The sequence below is a fragment of the Pleurodeles waltl genome, chromosome 3_2, assembly GCF_031143425.1.
Source record: "Pleurodeles waltl isolate 20211129_DDA chromosome 3_2, aPleWal1.hap1.20221129, whole genome shotgun sequence".
Lineage (NCBI taxonomy): Eukaryota > Metazoa > Chordata > Amphibia > Caudata > Salamandridae > Pleurodeles > Pleurodeles waltl.
The window spans coordinates 19,818,586-19,837,953 of NC_090441.1; the positions used below are offsets into that span (position 1 = coordinate 19,818,586).

The window sequence follows — 19,368 nt, forward strand, 5'->3', positions numbered from 1 at the left end:
TTGTCCGCCTTATTTTTAGCTTGAAGAATAATTTTACTCCTATACCCCCTCTCTAGAAAACGTGAGAGCATATTGTCACTTTCTTTCTGATAGTCCTCCCAAGTACTACAAATCCGGCGGGCTCTTAAAAATTCCCCAAAGGGAATACTGGCAATAAGATTTGGTGGATGGGCACTGTTCGCATTCAATATGCTGTTACCAGCCGTCAATTTTCTATGAAGTTTGGTCCTTAGTGACTGTTCTTGGACTATAACTTCCACATCAAGAAATGCAATCTGTTGTTTACTACTCTGATCACTTAGATGTAAGTTGTAGTCATTGTTATTGAGAAAGGCTACGAAGTCTCTAGCCGAAGTCTCATCACTTTCCAAATCACAAAGATGTCGTCTATAAAGCAACACCATAAGATGACTCTTTCATCAAAGTCGGGTGAGATAGTGGATATTTGCTCCTCCCACCAGCCCATCATCAGATTTGCATAACTTGGTGCGAAGCAAGTTCCCATAGCCGTACCCTGTGTTTGTTTGTAAAGCTTGTCATCAAAGAGAAAGAAATTGTTATTGAGGCAAAAGCTGATCATATCACAAATCATCTCCGTATGCATCAGAAATGATAGTCATCTTGCCCTTAGAAAGTGTTGAATTGCTACTAACCCTAAGTCATGTTGGATACAGGTGTACAGGCTAGTAACATCCATCGTTACAAGAAGATAGTCCTCTTCCCATTCAATTCCATCAATAATCCTTAAAAACTGTGTTGTATCTTTAATATAAGATGGAAGACTTTCAACAAAAGGTCGCAAGAAGTAATCAATGTACCTAGACGTGTTCTCCAGGAGAGACCCTATAGCAGAAACAATTGGTCTCCCCGGGGGATTCACAGTGTTTTTATGTATTTTCGGTAATAGGTACAGGATGGGAATTACTGGTGAGTCACATTTGAGGAAATAATATTCCTCCCAGTTGAGCAGCCCTTTATCCCTCCAATCCACTAACATCTCAACATACTGAGTGTTGGATTTTTTTACATCAGTCAGATTTACTGGTATATATACCAGGTTTGACCATTCACCTGTCTCAATCCTTCCGCTAAATAAGCATCCTTATCCAGAACAACAACATTTACCCCTTTATCTGACTGTCTGATTACAATGCAGCTATCATCCTTCAAACCTTGAAGGGCCTCACTTTGTACCTTAGTCAAATTCTGTTGTTCATTCTTTCTCATTTGATATTTGACTTTCTTCAATTGCTTGATAAAATCCTTTTCAAAAACATCAATCGCTTCACATTGTACAGCTGGTAAAAATACAGATTTCGGTTTAAACTTAGTAGGACATGGGCAATCCAGTTCTATGCCCAAATCCAATAAATTTAGTACAGGATCCTCATGAGCCTCAATACCATCATGTAAGCTTGACAGCGTATACAATACCTCCACATCAGAAATGGTTAATGTACTGACATTATACTTGTCACTACCCAACACCTCTGAAGTGAACTTTGTATGATACCATTTCGTTAATTTCAATTTTCTTTCCAGATGGAAAAGGTCAATTCTTGTTTGTACATAGTCAAAATCCATTCTGGGGCAGATCGACAGGCCTAATGCCAAGAGGCTCCTTTCTTGTTCAGTTAGTATTCGCTTTGATATATTTACTACTGTTGCCACATCATTTTCAATATGCCATTTTCAATATGCCATATACAATACCTCCACATCAGAAATGGTTAATGTACTGACATTATACTTGTCACTACCCAACACCTCTGAAGTGAACTTTGTATGATACCATTTCTTTAATTTCAATTTTCTTTCCAGATGGAAAAGGTCAATTCTTGTTTGTACATAGTCAAAATCCATTCTGGGGCAGATCGACAGGCCTAATGCCAAGAGGCTCCTTTCTTGTTCAGTTAGTATTCGCTTTGATATATTTACTACTGTTGCCACATCATTTTCCGGGCTCTGGTTGTTACACCTGTTTGCCTGAGTTCTTCTTTTCCTTGCCCGTATCTTGGCTGCCCGGTTCCTCTCCCTCTGCCTCTTGTGCCTCGACCCCTGCCCCGTTGTGGGAATGTTTCTTTTCTTTGGTCTGTCCTTCCCTGATTTAGGAGGCGAAATTGTTAAAAAAAATTAGACCTACTCGCATTTTTATCTGCAACAGGCCCTTTATCCAAAAGGGAATCAGAGACATCAGACTGGTTTCCATCTGAGATATCACTCTCTTCCACCTCCGACGTGAAATCCCTATTGCTGTTCTCAACTATTAGTTCTTTATCATTTTCCGCATACATGTGATCATATTTGCGATGGAAGGTTAAGATCCTCCCCGATTGATAATCTTTAAAATCTCGTAAGAACTTGCGTTGTTTCTAAGACATAATGGTGGTCATTCCAACCTCGGCGGTCTTTTCTTCAGATCGCCGAGTTCGGGGGAGACAGAATACCGCCATTGCCGGCGGTATTCATGCCTCCCTATTCTGACATTTCTGCTGGGCCAGCAGAGGGTAACAGCGTTACCGTCCGCTGGCCCAGCGGAAATGGCACATCAACATTGCCGCCGGCTCGTAATAGAGCCGGCGGCAATGTTGATGTGCAGCGGGTGCAGTAGCACCCGTCGCGCATTTCACTGCCCGAAATTCGGGTACTGAAATGTGCCATGGGGCTATGCCTGGGGGCCCCTGCACTGCCCATGCCAAGTGCATGGGCAGTGCAGGGGCCCTCAGGGGCACCCCCAGTCACCTTACCGCCAGCCTTTCAATGGCGGTGTTTACCGCCACGGACAGGTTGGCGGTTGGGGACTCATAATCCCCAGGACAGCGGTGCTTGCACCCCTGTCCTGGGGATTATGCCCGCCAGGCGGAAGCCTGGCGGGAAAGTGGAGGGGCCGGCGGTCTGACCGTGGCTTTTCCGCCACGGTCAGAATTGCTGGCGGAACTCCGCCAGCCTGTTGGCGGTGTTACCGCCAACATACCGCCGGCCGCCAGGGTCGGAATGACCCCCAATATCTCCTTCCAAATTACTTAGTTTTTTCTCCAAGTTCTTCTTAAATTCTTCTGTTGCATCCTCTGAAGTCAATGATACAATCTCTGTTGAAACTTTCTCAATCTCTTCCAGAATCTTCTTCCTGTCCTTAATCGCATATTTGATTAAAATCTTCATCATATTCAGTGAGCTGATTTTTGAATTTTCCGCCCGCTCCTCAAGCACTCCTCAAGCATATCAGGGTCCGGATCTTCATACGTAGGTATAGTATATATTCTCAGACCTCTCAGTACTCTTTCGACATCTATGTATTTTTGTAGAGATTCAATCTCCCACCACTTAGAGATCTCCTTCCTCGACAATTTTTCCATTTTTTAGTGAAGTAATTGCAACTTAATTTCTGAACCACCATTCGCAGAATTTTCCATTCTTCCCTTAGTGTCAATCATGTGAGCAGAAAAAAGCTTGCTGGATTTCTCTTTTCGTCTCACTTGTAAGGAGGAAGCCATATTGGTGACAAAGCCAATGAACCACCAATTGTGGTTTCTCAATATCTCTGATCCACTCTACCACCAAAAGTTTGCCTCAATATCATATAACACAATTGTAGAAAAGGTTCACCACTGAGAGAAAGGAGTTTCCTTATTGTTTTATATTATTTTATTTTATTTTATTTTGTATTTGGTTATAACCCCCACTCCTTCAGTTCGAGTATTCCAAAGATTTTTCCACTCAAACAGTAATTTTTATTTATATGCCCACTTTCCAAACAGAGGGGAAATACAGTTCTTAATAGGAGGTTAAAAATTTCAGTACTCCTCAAAACGCAATTGCAGTTTTTTAGCACACCTGGCAACTTTGCAGTTATTTATCCACAGCTATCCAGTTCAACCCTCAAAGAAATGAATTAATTCTCCAAGTAGTTGATTTAAAATACGCTTTTAAAATGCTTTAAATCATGTCCCGGTGCCGTATTTCTAATTATATTTTGTTTTATGCTGGCACTCCATTGAAAAACGCTTAATAATATCCTGCGCTGTTCAATAACTTTCACAGTCCACAAAGCGTCAGATGAGATGCTTTACGAGCGCATTGCTCTAAACAGAGCAAAACCTTCGCGCTCGAGTTCTGAAGGGTATTTCAGTTTATTTTAGCCGTGTGATTGAGAAAATAATGTTTCTGTTTGTCCAACCCAGTATTAGGGGAGGCAATAGAGAGAGGAAGATGAGGATTTTAGAATCAAAATTGATTATTAGACTCAACACCCTGAGCCCTGGGGGTTTAAATTCAAGTGAGGAGATGAATGTGCATTTAGGTTAATTGAAGCTGCTGGACATGTATATATATATTTTTTGTCAGTTATTTTAGTTATATTTCACTTATGTTTGTGGGTTTTTTATATAAAAAGTTTTTGTGATAGATGTGATAGTGTGGGAGGTGTTTTGATTAGTGGTAGGTAGCAAGAGACACATATTTGCACACATATATAGGAACTGTTTTGAATATCAATATAGGGCTGTCAAGGTATATTCGTATACGAATGTGCATCTATATGTTTAGGAATGCAATGTTATCCGATATGTATCATGCTTTACAGTTTTGGATTATTTTTTGATATTTACAGCATTTAAAATATTCAAATATTTAATATTTAATATGGAGGTTAGTCAAATGATGATAATTAATCACAGGTCAATGAGAGTAACTAATGTGGATATTTTAGGAACAGAATGGTATCCAGTGCATATTATGTTTTTAAAAAAAATTGTTTTGGACCATTTTGGATACTAATAATATTTAATATTTAATATCGTATATGTAATGAATGTAAAAAATAGTTTTGGACCATGTGGGTTATTAACAATATTTAATATTTAATATTTTACATGCAATATGTAAGTTATTTGAATGATTATATAGGAATTTAATTAATTTATGTATAAAGAGAGCAAATAATGTGGATATTTTTGTAATTGTAAGATCAACTTTGGTTTAGCTTATGGGCCATTCTAGACATTCCAAGATGGTGCTGATATTTGCACACTGTGGGCTAGTTGGGTGACCTGATAGTCCTTCTTTTATTTTTATTTTTGTCCTTATGTGTATGCTGGGTGTGGTATATAGTTGGTTTGTGAGACACTCTCAATTGTTACGTGATCAAGGCTATGGCTGAAACGCGTTGTTCTGGGAGGAAGCATTGGTGAATAAAGTTTTTTGGACCTCCATTTGGTGTCCGGGAACTCTCTGCATGTAACAGGAGAAGTGTTGGCAATATATATATATATATAAATATATATATATATATTAATGACCTTCTGGCTCTTGCCAGTAGGTAGTTGTAGTTAGGACGTAGTTTCCATTGAAAAAGCGTTTTTTGACTAGGCTATGTCTTTGATGCAGTTTAATGAATCTTTATGACATTTTTCAAAAAAAGTGTGCCCAACAGTCTTGTTGAACATGGGTAATTTCAGGATGATCCATCAAGCGGGGGCGAGAAAAAAGGGGGTGGGGTCAAAAAATTGTGTTTCCCATTTTAATTCCCATTGGGATTTTGAACACAACTACAGCCCAAACTGCTGGATGGAATTATGCCAAATTTGGCAGAAAGGTACCTTTTGGTCCAGAGATCACACATTTTGTTGTTTGGTGTAAATCCATTCAGCAGTTTCAGAGTTCTTAAAAGAAAAATAAATTTGTATATCTAGGGGAGCGGATCCTCCTTGGATCGTCCTCGGACCCTCCTCGAATCCGGAGGAAAATCAAGGCCCTGAGTGGCTGGCCATAACCTAACAGAAAAGTTGCAGCCTTTTTTTTCTGACATTGGCTGTGGGGGGCAGGTGGGACAGTGCAAAAACATGTAAGGGTTAAGGCTACAGGTATCCTCACCCCATAGGACAAATGGAGGGGTTCCTTTGGGACCCCTTATGGGCAAAAAGTTGCCTTTTTCTCAGGCAATCCGTGGATCTTGGAATCCTCCTCAGATCTTCCTCAAATCTAGAGAAAAAGCAAGGCCCTGATTGTCTGGCCGCAACCTGACAGAAATATTAACATGCATGTTAAAATAACCATAGAAATTCACTGAAAAGAAACAAAGGTTACAGGGACATTCTAATTAGGTTGATGTTTTACCCATACAAATCATAGTAATTCAACAGGTATAGTTATACTTATAGTTATACTTATCTGAAGAAACTATAACTCCTGAAGGAGAGTAACTTTGGGAAAATATAACTGCTGAATTTCTATGGTTTTGTATGGGTAAAACGTTAACCTAACTATAACATCCCAGTAAATACATAGATAGATAGATAGATAGATAGATAGATAGATAGATAGATAGATAGATAGATAGATAGATAGATAGATAAACAGATAGATTGATAGATAGATAGGTAGACTACCAAAACCAAAGGTTACAGGGACATTATAGTTAGGTTCACAATTTACACACTCACAAAACCATAGAAATTATGAAGTTATAGTTGGATTTATCTAAAAAAAAAAACTATAACTCGGGCCCTAAGGTAACTATAACTCGAGTCCCCACCATGCACAGTTTTCTCATCAATAATTTTACAGCAAATGTTGCACTGATATTATCAATGATGTCAGAGAAGATGTCATGAATGGCGTACTATGTGTGCTAATTAACAGTGTATGGATAGGGCATAAGTTATTGTTACTGTAGGGCACGAGTTATAGTTTCTTGAGATAACTCTTACTATAAAAACAGAATGTCGATGGTTTTGTGTGTGTAAATTGTGAACCTAATTATAATGTCCTGGTAACCTTTTTTTGTGTATATATATATATATATATATATATATATATATATATATATATATTTATCTATTTTATTCAAATGGTCAGAGTTATTTTCTTAAAGGCTCCTTTAGGCAGATTTATTGCTAAAATAGCAACCACTAACGCATTTCAACTCCACTTGAGTCTTGCTCACAGTTAATGAGTTTCTTTCCCATGCTACCCTTAAATAGTGTGATGTCATTATCACCGCACCATTGCATTCTGGTTATGGTAGTTTGACATTATACAAAAACATATATAAAAATAAATAGCACATAGATTGAAATACCAAAAGTGAAAGAATGCCCAGTGAAAAATGTTAAATTAACAATAATTACTTCCAAATGAATTAGAGTTATGTTCAATACTATTCTCTACATTTTCAGCATGTTTCCCCTATTTTTTATAACTACAAAATTTTACATCATAAAAATATTGTTCATACAACTACTTGCATATTTTTTTTATATGTGTGTATATCTCTTTTATATATTCTTTTCATTTTTAAGGATAGGATCCTCATCGATTTTATCATACTCTATTGGTTCAAACCATATGTTGCTTATAATTTGGTGTTTTCTCATATATGCACAAGGATTTAAATCAGTTCAAATCTTTCATTACTACTTGTCATATGTTACAACAATTCTTATTTGCTAAATATATGCTAAGTGCCTTTGCAAAATAAGTTTCAACATCACCACAACAGTAAAACTGATTATTTAAGCATAAAATCCACCATCAAAGCCTTCAATCGTTCATATATGATTTAATGATAGATTGTATCATATCTATTCTTACATTATCCATATCCTCAATGTTCGAACAAAAACATTTTTTATTGCATGAAAAATGTTTTACCAACTGATGGGAAACTTGCCATTTATCAACAAATTATCCAATTGTTTTCAATAGTCATTTAGTTCAATATTATACTGACTACTTCAGCTATTTAGTGTTAAGATGATTAGTTCATTATAAGTGTACAAAAAGTTCTTCATCCACGTTTAACCCATACGGGATTCTTGAAACGAAGTTGAATGATATGCTTGCTTTCAAGTTGTCTCAACAGTAATGTTCTATTTCCTCCATGTTCATTAATGTTTACCTGTGCCAAACCAAAAAATGATATACTTTTCCAATCTGTGGTGTGGCATTTATTAGGATGTCTAGCCACTGCATTGCTCTGATCTTGATGTTAAATTGCTCTAATATGTTCCAGTAATCTCTTCTTCAGTGGGCAAATTGTGCTTCCCACATATGGCAATCCACATTCACATTGGATCAAATATACCACAAATTGACTATTACAAGTCAGTCTTTGTACAATCTGTACTTCTCTTCCTTTATAATCCACAAAAGACTTCATATTTTTTGCAATCTGACATGCCTTGCACTTGTTACATTTAAAAAACCTGGTTACACTTTTGTTTAACCAGTTTGTTTTAGGATGTTCCACATAGTGACTCCTGACCAACATGTCTTTTAAATATATATATATATATAACCTACTGGCAGCCGTCAGTAGGTAGTTATAGTTAGGACCATGTTTCCATTGAAAAAGCATTTTTTGACTTGCCTATATCTTTGGCGCCGTTTGACGAATCTTCACAACATTTAAAAAAAAATGTGTACATGGGAAGTTTCGGGGCGATCTGTCAAGCAGGGGCTGACAAAAAGTGGGGGGGTCAAAAAGTGTGTTTCCCATTATAATTCCCATTGGAATTTTAGACACAAGTACTGACCTAGCCGCTGGATGGAAGTTTGGCAGGAAGGTACCTCTTGGTCCAGAAAGAGTGCTTTTTGTTATTTGGTGCAATTCAGTAGTTTTTGACGTATTAAAAGAAAAACAAATATAGATGTCTGGAGGTGCATAGGATTCGCGAATACTCCTGATCTTGTGCAGAGCTCAGATTGACTGCCAACACTTCAACCAGGAAGTGTCGGCAGCCATCTTGGGACTTCAGCTGAGTCCCAGAGAAAAAGATTAAAGAAAAGAAAAGTGGCTAGGGTGGGGACACCGCGACCCTTTATCTCTGGTGCTGGGGTCCCATAGGAACCCCCTCCAGGCAAAAAAGCACTTTAAAAAAAAATGTTTGCCACAAAATCACGACGGGGTCACAAATCAGCGGCAAAGAAAAACTGGAAAAAAAACAAGTGCGGGCTCTTGCGCTTGTTTTGTAAAAAGTCCTCGGTGGGTCTGGTCCCGGGGGTAAGTGAAAAATAAAGGAGGGGTGTAAAAGGCTCCCTCCTAGGGAATTGTTATGCCCCAGGCACCACCACCTCACCAAGGCTTATATTCAATTATGTGTGGGGTGGTGCGCAGCCCTGGACACCCCACCTCCCTGGGGCTGAAAAAAGATAATGAAGGGAGTCCATGGAAGACCCCCAGACCCAGGGACAGCCACCTCCCTGGGGAAATTGTAATATATAGGGGGAAGGCTCTCTGCCCCCTGGCAACCCCAGGGACCACCACCTCTCAGGGGATGAATTGAAATAATTTAGAGAGTCCATCGTGGACCCCTGGCCTTGGAGACTACCCCCACCTAAGCTTGGAAGGGGGCCACGGGCCTCTCTCAAGGTGCCATTAGTGGTCATGGGGCCTGCCACCCCCTACAGCCAGCTCCTGTTGTGTCCCGGGGTGCCCACCCTGGGAACATAACTGTTTGCTGTGACTTGGTGGGAGCTTTCACAGCTCCCACCAAGTCACAGCAAACACTTGGGTTCCAGAAATCGAGAGCTGTCAAAAAAGTCTTGCTTGCTGGAAGAGGAGGTTTCCTCTGTTTCCCTGCTTGCAGACATGCAAGCAGGAAAACAGAGGAAACTATTGCTTTTGCAGACAGGGAGCTGCATGTTTAGCAGCTCCCTGTCTGCAAAAGCAATGCTGGCTCCTGTAGGAGGCGGGAAGCCGGCTGGGACTGCGGGGGCATTGAGGCCCCCGCAGTCCCATTGCACACTTTTCTGCCATGCAGGACACCCAGGACAGGTGGCCGGGCCCCAGGGGAGGTGGGCCCATTTCCCACACTGATCATTCACTCATCTGTGGTACTTACTAACTAACCAGTAAAAAGTGCCACAGTTGGATTGACAATTTGTGCAAAACTGTGGACTCTTATTGGATAAACAGGTGAGCTTCATTCTGGTCATAATACTAATTTCACAGAAATTAAACCTTAACAGGAAGCACTTACAAATATACACGTAACAGGTGCCCCAGTTGAAGCTTCACTTCTAGGAAGGACAAATGATTCTAACTCCTGGGCATGGCGAAGGCAAATCAAGTGTGTTTACATCGCAATTCCATATTGAAAAACAATCTGAAATACTTTGTGGAGGTGAATGCATCTTTTATCTACTGGAGTGCAATCAGACACTCTCACACCTACATAGATCCTCTCACACACACACCCTCACACCCAGACAGACAATCTCACAGCCACTCTCACACCCAGAGACACCATCTCTCACCTATTCTCACACAGAGAGAGCCAATCCCTGCGGGGAACTCTGGTTGCGCATGGCCAAAGGCTGTGAGCAGCATGGGGTTGGGTGGTTATAAGGGGTTGGCCGCAGGCCAGGCCCTGTGTACAACACCCACCACACACGGTCAAAGGTCGTGCAAGGCGGTGGTTGGATTAATGTATATAGTAATAAAAATTACTTTATATAAAAAAAAAATCATAGAAATTCACTGAAAAAGCCAAAAGTTACAGGGCCGTTATATTTAGGAAATAGAATTTAAAAAATACTTCCAAATTCACTTAAAGGTTACAGGCACGTTATGATTACGTTATGAATTTACTCGCACAAAACCAGAGAAATTCAGCAGTTATAGTTAGAGTTAATTCAAGTAACTATAATTTGAGGCCTTTGGTAACTATAACTTGCGCCCTCGCCATGCACTGCTAATTACCACAGATATTACAGCACACATGACAACTTCTATAACGTCATTAAAATATAGATGAACCTTAGCAGTCAAATTATTGAAGAAAAAACTGTGCATGGCGGGGGCGGGAGTTATAGTTACCTTAGGGTGCAAGGTATAGTTACTTGAAATAACTAAATATAACGTCCTGGTTTTGTACGAGTAAATTCAGAACCTATAGCATCCCTGTAACCTGTAACCTTTGTTTTTTTAAGTAAAAAAAAATATATATATATATATATATATATATATGTGTGGATATCTGGATATATATATGTGTGTGTGGATATATATAACCAGTTATGTCCTTGAAACACCCTTCTCCTTTAAGAATCATGATACCATTCATTGTAACGTGAAAGGGTACATTAACTATGCTCGTTGAGCCCACAGTAAGAAACTGATTAGCGCCCTTCGACCCTTCCAAACTGTTACACCACATTCTAAAGGCGCACTGATGACTTCAGTGCCGAAGAATATTACTTACTGTACAGACGCCTGAAAATTATGCATAACTGCTCTCAAAGGCACTTCCTATTTATACAGCCTCTGATAGGACTTTGCTATTTTCTAAAAAAATCCATTTTCTTTGCTCTTGATGCCGGCAGCTTAAGCAGCCAATTGCCTTCTCCATGCAAGTAACAAAGCACCCAGACACTCCACTGGCCTCCGCATAATAGCCCACACAGTGATTTTCGGATGCAGGCAGTCTGCCGGATGGATCACTCATCATGCAATTTAAGTTTATATTTAGCCGTCGTCAACTGCACACATGATTTTGCAGACTGTTTGTTCCCAGTCACGGTCTGCTTCGTTTAACCTTTCAGGCCTCTCTTCTGCCGCCAGTTTCCCAGGCCAGTGAAGATAAACTGCGCACTTCCAAATATTAAAGAATAGGCTCGAGCTCAGGGTTACATCCACACATTCCGCAGAGGCCACGTCTTCCACTCGGCCATGATTTTGAGGCAAATACGCAAAAGAGCGCATATTGCAGCCTACGTCATGCCTGATACCTTGCGCCAGTCAACTTTGCGTACTGTGCAGGGACGAAGGGGCAGGTTTACAAGCGCTGCCTTAACGCCTTAACGCATTTTTATGATGCTAAAAGTGAGTGTATTTGCCGGGCTGAGGCCTGTGAGGTTATCAGCTCAGCAAACACCCAGCATTAAGGCCTAGTCTCCACCCCCTGATGACACAGAGGCTAAGTTAGCCCCAGGAGTTTTTATTCAAGCCCTGAAGCGCTTAGCCTCCATGTCAATTAGGGAGTGGAGAGCATTGTCACCCCACCCTTTCCCAACTTGCCAGAGGCAGAGGGTATGGAGGGACCTCTCACCCCATGACGAGCTGGGAAAGGGTGTGGCAGGCGGAAAGGCTGGCATCGCATCAATTTGTCAGGAGAAAAACAGTGCATTGAACGTTTGATCACTGAATGTGGAGGTATGTGAAAATCCCGAGCCCGGGCTAGACAAGGAGACTAAAAGTTATTTGCATTCCTTGCGTCACCTTCAGAGTCTTCTGGTATGCCATGTTAAGAAGTACGTAGTGCGTCTTATTTTGAACAATTTACTCACGGTGCCTGTTTTTCACAATGTATCCCACGCAAACAGAAAAAGACACGCCTGCAACTGAAAATAACTGTTTTTGTGGATCCTCTGGCCTAGTTTGTTTCCAGCGTGAAAATTCACTGGAGAAAACCTCAATGAAACGGGGTCAGCCCAGTTTCTTAACCACACGTGCTGCTGAGCACCCCTCTCTTCCTCGCTTTCTGAGCCGCTTCCTTGCATTGTAAAAGGGGGTTTCGATTCATTTCAACAGGTGGTGGTTTGACCTTTTAACTTGGGTTTTCACTACAAAATGTCTGTCCCTTCTGAGCCCAGGCACTCTTGAGTCATATTAGTATCATTCTGTGCGCAGCCCCCTTGCCTCGGCCTCTCCCCTGCCTGGAGACAATTGAAGGCCCTTTTGGTTTCACAATTGGTAAGCAAGCAGAGAGGAGGCAGCAGATCACATGCACTGTTTCTGATGTGAAACTTAACTGTTTTTAAACACCAGAAACTCCAAAGTCGGGCCCTTTCAGTTAAGGCCTGGCAGTGCCCCACTCGCCCCCCACCCATGTGGCTACGACCCTACTCCTGGGGCTTTAATAATGAGTTAGAGTGGGCGGGGAGGATGTGTGTGATTGATTTGTGATGGAGTTGAAAGTATGAAAAGCAGCAAGCATTTTTGGAGAGATTCCTGCGCATAGAATCATTTATTTGACAATCTTGCATTGCGAAAGTCATAAATGTTTGACACTGTTCTATCTACAAGCCCAGTAAATAGCAATACATTCTCTGTTTTGTGTCTTGACTGCATTCAGAGGCAAGTGCTTTAAGGAAAGACATTTTTCGTAATTGTCGGTGATGTATAAACATGTAGTCAAGCTGGCAGTGTAATCTGGCACCCGCCTTCCCACCCTCTGTTTAGGAATAGTAGTAGAAAGAGTTTTGTAAGGTGTGCCATGTTTGCCTGTAATGTATGTCATTTCCTGGCCCGCGTGCAGTGCTTAATTTGTAAATAAAAAGGTGCCGGTGCCCAAGGCCCTCCTTTTAACACGCGGCTGCTGCATGTAAATGTGCGAACACGGAATACTGAGGCGGCGTAATCCTGAAGCCATCTCGGGCCTCTTAAATCCATATAAAGCCCCTCCCTGCCCCTTCAGCTCACTCCTGCAGCTTTCTGCTTTCTCCCTTTGTGACGCTTTTTCATTTTTCCCTTCCTCCGTCTTCTCCTAGGTGTCTTTTGCTCGCAGCAAATGCTTGAGGCAGAAGAATAAGCCCCGGCCCTCAAAAATAAGTGCCGGTGCTCAGCACCGGAAACAACAAGAACAAATTAAGCACTGCCCACGTGGTATTCTATGAAGGACACTTGTCTGTAAATGCTTAAGTTTACACTTTTTTCTGGCACTTGTCTTTGCTAAAGAAACATACTTCCACCATCGTTTTGGTGGGTCCACTTGGTACTGATTAGGAGCATTGGCTCCAGGTTTCTTTCTTTCTGACAGGTATATCAGATCTAATGATGAAGTATGTGAGGCTCGGGTTGTTCATACACTCAGAACTAGTTAATTGTGCGTCAACAAGCTGCAGAGCGTGCCAGAATGGCATGGACGTCATTTAGAAGGGCAGTCTTCCCCAGACTCCCTTTGGAGCCAGAAACAATGAAGCAGCAATCATTCTCTAGGGTTAACTGAGTCCTTCCCTTTTCGAAGCATCACATATTCCATAGAATTGCAATAGGAGTTCATGTAATCCACGAGTCAGTGTATTTAGCCCATGACCTTAATAATATTAAATGATGCATTCTGGGAGTTGTAGTGTAGGTTCAGAACAACATGACAGAAATACTAGATTATAGGGGCTTGTGAAAGGAAATCCCTGACTGGAAATATAATGTCCCTGGTGAAATGGAGTCATATGGCAACACTATAAATAGTAAACAGCAGCAAGTTCAGTTGCCAGGCTAGTCTTATTTGCTTCTGTTAGTTGCCAGCAAACCTCTAAAGAGCCCTAGTTAATTGTCTATGTATGATGAATCTGTACACCACGCACATGCTACAGGATGTCCTCTGCATGCACTGGCAGTGATATTATTTGTGCACACAGTAACGCTATATTTAGTTCAGGTTTTTCTGTTGGTATTTGGTAGTAAGTCTTATCTATAATTCATTTTTTGGAGATTATACGCAGCAAATTTTCAAAGATTTTGATGCTATTGTGGTAACGACCGCCATGGTGTGCTGCATTGTAAATGTGGCGCAACCAGGGTGCCGTTGGGGGGGCAAGAAGGACGCAAGAAAAGTGACGCATCGGACCTGATGTGCCGCTTTCTTGTAAATCTGCCCCAAAGCTCCTCAACTGTCTGTGGGGTCTGTGATTCTGAGTGCAATATGGGTGGGTTCAGTAAGTTTTTGGGTGCAGGATAAAAGGTGTGGCTAAAAAGAACAATATATCATGTAGCAAAGGTTACCTGATGACTTGGTTGTGTGCTTAATTTAACAAAAAAGTGTAACACTGCCTACAAATCATCTGATATTATGACCATAAAGGAGCAGTCTCTAGACACATTTTTCCTTTTCATGAACTTGTCTCTGCCACCTCGCCCCAGCCTTGACTTTGCTCTCATCAGGCCTCTCTTTACTTGGCCCCATAAAGAGCTAGGAGCAGTTTTCAAAACTCTTGTAAAGCCCGAATTACTTACCTTAATTCATTGTGACCCCAGCTCCTCCTCCTTTCTTCCAGAAATTATATAATTAGGTCTTATCATATAAAATCGCTTTATTGATGTCATAACTACACTTTTACAATTTCTTTACTAACCTTCTTGTTTTCTCAAATTTGCTTGAAATTGCACCAGTTGCCAATTCTTTTTTCAAAATTTTCCCTTGGTGGAGAATTCCCACGAACCACCTCATGACGATCGGGCTCTCTCACCATGCTCGCTCGCCACAGGGCACTCATCCTACACTTTTACGCCCCACTGCTTTCAAATGTCACCAGCCGCCCCTGGTAACTGCATATGAAAGAACACACCTTAAATGAAAAATAAATGCCAGTTAAATTAATCAGTTAGAGATTTCACAATTTTACATTATGAAACCACTATTGGCTCACTGCAGATATTCGTGTGTGTAACCAGAGAGCAACAGAATTGAAATTTGATAGGTGCGGTGTCCAGCAATGACTAATGAGGTGTGTTTTTCGTGTTGGGAGATCCCAGCCTCTGACAGAAAGCACTGTGAATAAGTCAGTCATTATTTTAAATTAGCATTACACACAGTGTAGGAGATAGACTTCCATAAAATGTGCAAAATGATTTAGGTTTTTCATAAAAAATTGCTTCCAAACTATAGTGTTTAGTAATATAGAGACTGTAACAAGTGCAAATATTTTTTATAACTCTCCATTAAAAGCACACACTCCACAGCTCAGCTGGTAACACCCTTACAATGCTTCTCAAAAAGATTAAATTGTTGTCATCAGGAAGTTTCAAGTGACCCATCAATTAAAGCCAATACGGCTTATCAGCAGCCTTTACATTTTCTGATTAACCAATTGCACACAATTACATTTGTTCCTGGCAGCCGGCACCCTGGCAAGAAGGCTTGTTTTTTGTTTAGCTGTCTGTCCCTCCCAGTGGTGTAACAAAACTTGAGGGAGGGGGCACCCTTGCAAAGTACATGAAGGGGGCTTCCCTTCCCGGCCCACCCGTGCCCCCCGAACCACAGGGGTCCTTGGGCTTATGTTACGCCACTGGTCCCTTCCTTGGCTTTGCATCACAGTCTGCCCTCCTTTGCAATTCATCGGAGGCATCTCTAATGTCAGAATTAATCGTCTCAGGACAACTGCCTTTTAACATAAAGTAGGAGCACTGTTTTTGGTAAATTAAAAAAGTATGGGATTGTTGTGCCCATCAGATACTGCCCAATTTAACCTCTGATTTTGTGACTTCTCTGCCCATATTTGGGATGGGGTAAATGAAACTCCATGGATTGAATGAAAAGTGCAGAATGATGAAAAAGACCCTACTGGTTGAAGGGGTCGTACGTGATGTGCAATAAGTACACAACATGTGTAAAGTTCCAATTATTTACTAGTCATTTTGCTACTCAATCTTTCTTCCACGTTGCTGTCAGTGTTAGAAGTGGTGAGTCCATCTTCATGAGACAGAAAATCTATTGTCATTTTTTCCTTTTTTACCCAACAAAAAAGGAATCTTCCCTCCTCCTCTCCCCTGTTATGTTACTATGATTTTTAAAGCACACATCCACCAAACGGTTTCTTGGCGCTAGGTAACTGCCTCAGCACAGCTCAGAATACTAATTAATAGGTTTGCTTAAAGGGCCAAGTCTTCAACATTTGTCTGAACTTTCTATAGTTTAAGGTTGACCTGATTTCCAGAAGCAGGGAGTTCCAGACACGAGGAGCAGTGACTGAGAAACAGACTCCACCAGTCCTATTCCTCTTAAATTGAGGAACCACAAAATAATGTAGATGAGTGGATCTAAGGTCCCTAGTGAGGGATTACATGTGGATCCAAGATTTGATAAAAAGCAGAACTATTAGTGTGACAAGCCTTTAAAATAGTGCAACAAGCATTGTACATGGATCCCTGTGCAACTGGGAGCCAATGAAGCTCTCTTGTCACTTGAGAGATATGGCAATGTTTGGGGAGTTGATAAATCAACCAAGAAGCCTGATTTTGAATCAGCTGAAGCCTGCGCTTCAGATGTTGAGGAAGACGTGGATAAAGGGAATTGGCATAGTCAATTGTTGACATGAGTAAGGCAATTAAAACTTGAATCAAGGCATCATTGGTAAGAAATTTCCTTATCTTAACTTTGCGCAGTTGGAAAAAGCAGGAAGACATCACTGAACCAATCTACTGTTTGAAGGAAATTTTCTCATCAATAATAAGGCCAAGACATTTTACCGCCTTTTTAAGAGATGGACAGGGACTCATGTCATTGGGCCTGAAGGAGGGACGCCAATGGTCAAACCTATTTTTGGTGACTACTATCTCTGTATTATAAGAGTTTAGTTTTAGATGGTTGCTGTTCATCCAGTCCCTGATAAATAGCATAGTGTCTTGAAAATGCACCTTGGAATTAGAGGTGTCATCATTTGAAAAAGGGAGTTGCATGTCATCAGCATAATGAAAAAATATTAACTTTCATGTTTTTAAGAGAGGTGTATAGCATGGCTCGCCTACTCAAAGACACCCAGCACAGGCACCAATGAAAAAAACACACCTGGTAGTGACACCTGCCATGTAAATCCATGTGGAAGTGGTGTACTGACTATAACAAGAAAGAATGGGCCGGAACTAGTGACATTTACATTAAGTGACTGTAATACTGCCACCGTGTCCCGTTCATTGTTCTAGTTATTACTGCACAAGCCATACCAAAGCACAATAATTAAGACAGCCTGTAAAGCATCTGATTTCTTTGCACAAAATACAGCATGGTCACATCTAACCAGGACCTGTGGAGCCTGCCTAGAAGACAGACAGATTCATTGGTAGGTGGTCGTCTTACGCACATCCCAGAAGAGGGAGATAAACTAACAGTATTATTTGGTAAGTGTGCTTGTGTAAGGAAGGCAAACTCACATAATCAAAGAATGACACAAGGAGGTAATGACACATGAACTAGCTGAAAGAGGGAGTGGCAACATATGCTGTTGAATGTGTTTGCATATAATGGTGCAGTAATAGGCATTTTATGTTTGATGATGGGTGTATGGAAGTAGGTTTTTGGGCATGGATAGATAAACACAGTTGTGGGATTGCCATATTGGTGTGTCTAGACATATATAGTTGATTGTGTGGCTATGTCATGGTAAGAGCGCAGTTATGTGTAATGCTGGGGGAAGATCATACAATAATGGGTGGACATACATATGAAGGTGGGTGTTATGGCCTATTATGGTGTATTTGTTGGCTTAAGATGTAACCGTCCTTTTTATATCCACCTTCTTGTTCCTTGACTCAGTTTTCTGTATCAATAGATGAGTTTCGGTAAGCACACTAGTCAGAAATGAATCCACATTAATCAAGGCGAAAGGATGGTCAAATGACACTTTAGGGGACAAGATTATTTTGGACCGTCAACCAAATGATTCTCATTTTCTAGTGAATTCTCTCAGGACAGAGCATCTGCTTTACCATTGTTAGGGTCTGGCCTGTGGTTGATTACAAAATCATAATCAGAAAAGAGCAAGGTCCACTTGGGTTATTGAGGAGTTAGTGCTCTAGTTGATTTAAGGAACTGCAAAACTCTGTGATCTGCAAGTCCATCAGTGTTTTCTTTTAGAGATACAAGCTACTGGGAGAATCGCTCCAGTATTCCAGACTCTCTGAGACTAGCCTCCCCCACCAGATAGCATGATAAGAAGCATCTGTCTCCACAATAAATGGGTGTTCTACATTAGGATGTTGTAAAATAGGTACACAAAAAGTGTTTTTAAGAAACAAAAGGTCAGATTCCATTCTTTTGACAAATCAAAGATTACTGGCTCCATGTACTAACTTAGTTGTGGGTCCTATAATTCTGAAAAACTGACGAATGAACCTTCAAAAATTGTCAAAAGTCAAAAAGCTGTGAACTACCTTGACTGTGTTAGATAGGGCCATTAAGCAACTGCTGAAACCGAGTTTTCATTCATCTAAATGTCCCCTGATGTGATTTTGTACTCCTAAAATCTTACAGTAGTAGTGTGGTGAACTCATTTTAGAAAAGAGATGATAATCTCTTAATCACTCTAATTACACTTTAACATGTTGTATGTGTTTATTTATTTATTTATTTATTTATTGAATTTATATGGCGCACAGCTACCCGGAGGTTTCCCGGCGCTTATGTGTTTCTCTAGGGAAACTGAATAGATCAAAATATCATCCAAGTATACAATACAGAACACACCCAGAAATCCTTGCAACACTTGATCAATAAAATATTGAAATGTTGCACAGTCCAAAAGACATACACTAGTACAAAAACCGAGTGTGAGAAGCAGTCTTCCATTCGTCACCCTCTTGGATTTGGACAGGATGCTTTAAGACGAAGCTTCATAAATAGCTTGGCATTTAAGATGTGATCTAGTAAGACA

At 40.7% G+C, this 19,368-nt stretch overlaps 1 long non-coding RNA gene across 1 annotated transcript in view; it reads right to left on the minus strand.

Annotated features, from left to right (window-relative positions):
• Positions 1–19,368, minus strand: part of LOC138286741 (uncharacterized) — a 96,667-nt gene that overhangs the window by 32,977 nt on the left and 44,322 nt on the right. The window contains exon 2 of the long non-coding RNA XR_011202043.1: positions 15,076–15,288. This is a non-coding gene — a long non-coding RNA (uncharacterized lncRNA). The remainder of the gene's footprint in view (positions 1–15,075; positions 15,289–19,368) is intronic.